The sequence below is a fragment of the Gracilinanus agilis genome, chromosome 2 (assembly GCF_016433145.1).
Source record: "Gracilinanus agilis isolate LMUSP501 chromosome 2, AgileGrace, whole genome shotgun sequence".
Classification (NCBI taxonomy): Eukaryota; Metazoa; Chordata; class Mammalia; order Didelphimorphia; family Didelphidae; genus Gracilinanus; species Gracilinanus agilis.
This window is the reverse complement of record NC_058131.1, coordinates 415627323-415632162: the sequence shown is the minus strand read 5'-3', so window position 1 is coordinate 415632162 and position 4840 is coordinate 415627323.

Sequence of the window (4840 nt, the reverse complement as noted above, 5' to 3'; positions counted from 1 at the left end):
ACTGATAGAATCTGAATGCAGATTGAAACATACAGTTTTTGACTTAATTTTATTTGTTTTTATTTTGAATTTTGGTTTTATATGAGTATTCTCTCACAACATGATCAGTATAGAAATGTTTTGCAAGATCATACATGAATAACCCAGATCAATTTGCTTACTATCTCAGGAAAGGAGGAAGAGAGCAAGATAATTTGGATATTATAATATTGGAAAATATATTTAAAATATTATTACATATAATCGGGAAAACAAAACATTAAATTACTAAAAAAGATGAAAAAGAAAAGAAGCTTAAAACAGTTGTTTTAACTTAGATTGTCATCTCTAAGTAAAAATAATCTAAGTTTATGGATACCTATGGATAGGTTAAGTGAAGGTTTTCTGTTTTTGTTTTTGTTTTTAAGAACTGGGGAGATCTGGGTCTATTTGCAGGCAGTAAAAAAGCAACCAACAGAGAAAGATTGAAGATCTATAAGAGATGAGATGATAAAGGAAGAAATCTGGTAAAGATGAGAAGGAACAAGATCACTTGACCAACTAGAGGGGTTTGCCTCAGCAAGAAGGCCCATCTCTTTATGGGAGATATAATCGTTAATACATAAGGTAAACAATATAAATTGTTAAGATGGATGTGATCAAGAACAATCACTTTCCTTCCTAGGCTTTTGTCTCCTCACTAAGATAGTCCCTCCCAGCACTTGGAAAGCCTTCCTTTATGCTTATTAAGTTTTTCCCAAGAAAGAAATCTGGTTCTTGTTTGGGCATAACCAGGTAAAGCTGGAACTTGGCTCCAAATTATATTCTCAGGCATCAAGAATTAGTTAACACCCTGATCCTGGGGAAAATTGGCAGGCTCAGTTTTCTCTTTATAGGTTTTGAGAAATGAATACAAGAAAAATAGGATAGGATACCTGCCTTTCAGAAACCTTCCCCGTCTCCCCCCAGCTCACTGAATCTCTCCTCTCCTCCCATCACCCCTTGACTGCACATCCTCTTTTTAATTGTTATTTTGTTAAATCATTAGCCTGAGCTTCAGGGAGAGGGCACTGGACAAAGAGTCAGAAAAAACCTGCTATTGTCTCAGTTTTACCCTTAACCAGCTGTGTGACCTTTACCAAGTCACTTCTTTAAAAAAAAAACAAAACCCTCAGGCTAAATGACTTGCCCAGGGACACACAACTAGGAAGTTCCTGAGGTTACATTTGAACCCAAGACCTCCCAACTCCAGGCCCAGAACTCTATCCCTTGAGCTATCTAGCTGCTTTAATCAAGTCACTTCTAACTATCTCTAGTATTTGCCTCCTCTCTCCTTTGACAGTCAGTATCTTGGTCAGGTGCTCATCAGCTCACGCCTAGATTGTTGCAATACTTTGTTGGTTGATTATTGCAATAGCCTCCTGGCCTCAAATCTCTCCCTACCACAGACCATTTCCCACTGTGATACATTCTCTACTCAGAAAACTTCAGTGGCTCCCATCACCTCCAGGATCAAATAAAAAATCCTCTGTTTTTAAAGCCCTTCTTATCTCGACTTCTTATTATCTTTCCAGTTTTCTTATGCCTTGCTTCCATCATTCTGTTGTCTATAAGGAGACAGTTCATCTACACAGACAAGTACTAAGAAAGGTTCAATATGAATAAAGGGATGATCTCTAAGCACAAGAATAAGATTATGGCTGAGAACCTTGCTTCACATATCACTGAAAAAATTAAGGCCATTCACCAAGAGTTTCTATTTCTCCCCTCCTCCTCCTCCTCTTTCTCATCTCATATCACCCAGATATTTTCTAACACTGTCTCCTCCTTCACCCCTGTGTCCCATAAAAAGGTGGCCCTTTCCCTTCCCAAGGCAAACCCTGGACAAGTGATCTCATTTCCATCTTATCTTTACCAGATTTCCTCCTTCATCATTTTGTCTCTCATAGATCTTCAATCTGATTGCTTCCTTACTGTCTATAAATAGGCCCACATTTCCTTAATTCTTAAAAAGGAAAACCAATAACCCCTAGCTATCATTCTCTAATTTCTTCTCCTTTTTCTGGTGAATGTCCTGGAGAAATTCATCTACAATCAATGCCTCTACTTCTCCTTTCACTCCCTTAATTGTCTGCTGTCTATCTCCCAACCTCATCATTCAACTTACACTGCTTTCTCTAAAGTTCTCGGTGGTCTTCATTGTCAAATATAAAAGCCTTCCTCAGTCCTTATCTTTTTTTTTTTTTAATTTTAAACCCTTAACTTCTGTGTATTGACTTATAGGTGGAAGATTGGTAAGGGTAGGCAATGGGGGTCAAGTGACTTGCCCAGGGTCACACAGCTGGGAAGTGTCTGAGGCCGGATCTGAACCTAGGACCTCCTGTCTCTAGGCCTGGCTCTCAATCCACTGAGCTACCCAGCTGCCCCAGTCCTCCCAGTCCTTATCTTTTTTGACCTCTCTGAAGACTCTAGCATGGAGCATTACCTTCTACTTGGTATTTTCTTTTTTTCTAGGTTTTTGGGGCCTTGCTCCCTCCTAGTCCTCCTCCTCTGATCTGATCCTCTGATTGCTCTACCTCAGTCTCCTTTACTGGATCATCACTCAGGTTACACCTAACCAACCATGGGTATCCCCCAAGGCTCCCTGGGCTCTTTTCTCTTTTTCTTCTATACTATTTCTCTTAGCATCTCCACTATCTCTTTGTTTATGATTTTCAGATTCATTTGTCCAGTCATAATTTCATTCCTGACTTTCAGTTTCATTTCTCTAATTGCCTACTGGACATCTCAGGCATCTTAAATTCAACATGTCCAAAACAGAATTAATTTATATTGCCCACCCTGTCCCTGACCCTGCCTTCCCTTCTTAATTTCCCTATTACTTGGTGGGAGGAGGGGGGATCTGCACTCTTCCCAGTGTCATCTTGAAATCTGGAGACCCCAAGTTTGCCTTTTGTCACATGAGAGTTTGCCTGGAGTGAGGTCTCAGACTTAGCCATTTTGGACTAAATAATAGACCCTAAAGTAATTGATGACCACAGTTTAGGTGGAATTAGCAGATCTAATCAAATGTTAAGTACCCTTTTAGTCTTAGAAGTTTCTCCCCTTGTATCAGGGACTGTTCCCAAGAAGACCAACACCTGGGCAGAGACCATCCTTTTAGCCTCCATTGTAAGTAGGCCACTCACTCCCTGATACCCCAGGTTACTGTTCCTTTCCCAAGCCTGTTTACATCCAGTCAGTGTAGTTGGGACTTCTCGAAACCATGATAATGTCAATCAATCCTACTTCCTCATCCTCGGTTCCCCAAAAGTTCCATTGTTCTTCGGAGTATCATCTAGGAAGGTGCATGCTCCGAGGGATACCTTCCCACAATCCCCAGGGTGGAGGCCTGGGAAGTTTCTGGCGCCTGGCTCTGTGTAGAGGCCAATTACTGGACCTATTGCTCTCCTGATTAAAGACTTGGGTTTTTCTGACTACTTTAATAGTTCTGTGTTTTTCTAAGTTAACACCAATCACTGGGGCTCAGAATCTAACCTACAGTCTTCTTTGCTTCCTCATTCTCTCTCATCCTGCTTCCCCACATCCAACTAATTGACAAGTTCTGTCAATTGTACTTCCATAATATCTCTCTTCTGACTCCAACATCCTGGCACAGACCGCAAGCATGAACTACTGCAACTGTCTACTGGTTGGTTCTCTCCCTACTCCAGTCAATGCTTCACTCAGCTGTCAAAACAATCTTCCCAAAAGCTTAAGTCTGGCCATATTTTTTCACTCCGACTCCAGTGGGGGTCTCTATTGCCTCTAGGATCTCCATCTCCCTCTCTCTCCCTCCCCCTCCCTCTCTCCTAGCTATATGACTTTACTAGCTATATGACTTTGGTCAAGTCACTTAAGTTTTGTGAGTCTCAGTTTCCTCTTCCATAAAATGGGGATATGGATGCTTACATCGCCTACCTCCCAGGGTTGGAGTTAAGTCCAGCACTTTAAAAACAAACCTCAACGCGCTTGGTGAACCAGTTTTCTAAACAGTAAATGCTTTCCATTTTGGTTCAAGTGTAGAGACCCCTACCATCTCCTCTCCTCTTCCCTCCCCCCTACCCCCCACCTCAATAGCAAGTCGGCCCAGGGGCGCTACGTTCTGGCTCTACACCTTCTCCTGGCGCCCTCCTCACCAGCTAGGAAGCCGCCCACCATCACAAAGCCGCTCCTTTGTCTGCAAGCCGGAGAGCTTGCCGCCACCACCCACCCCCCCTCTCCATTCCCCCCTCACCCCCGCTTCAGCCGCGCCCGCCACGTCCACCTCTCGGCCCCTCTAGCCGTGAGTGCTCCCAGCCAATCAGGCCTCCGCGCTCGGGGCCCGGCCTGGGGTGTTGTCCGCACCTTGCCGACTGATTGGCTGTGACTTCCCCTCCCCGCCGGGCCTGGAGAGCAGGACTGGGGGAACCTCTGCGCCCAGGCTCGCTTTCTCCTAGTTGAGAATCGGAGTGAGGCGCGAGCTGAGCTTGGCGTTCCGTGGACTGGGCAGGGCTCGGCAGGGCAGGGCAGAGCGCGCGGGGCAGAGCTGAGGGCCCCGGAGAAAGCGGGTGGCGCTCACTGTTGCTGCTGTCGCCGCCGTTGGAACAGCGGAGGGAGTGCCCAGCTCCGCAGAGGATCAGGAAGAAACGAGCGGAGGCTCCGTCTTGGGCAGGGGGGAGGGCGGGCTCGAGGTTTCGGCGGTGCATCTCTTTTCCCCCGGCCTTTGGCTAGCCCTGCACCCGGAGCTGGGAGGGTGGGGCGGGCGGATCGGGGATCCGCGGGTGGGAGGCAGTCTGGGGGGCGTCGCGAAGGAGGAGAGGAGACCGCTCTGCACCTGGCA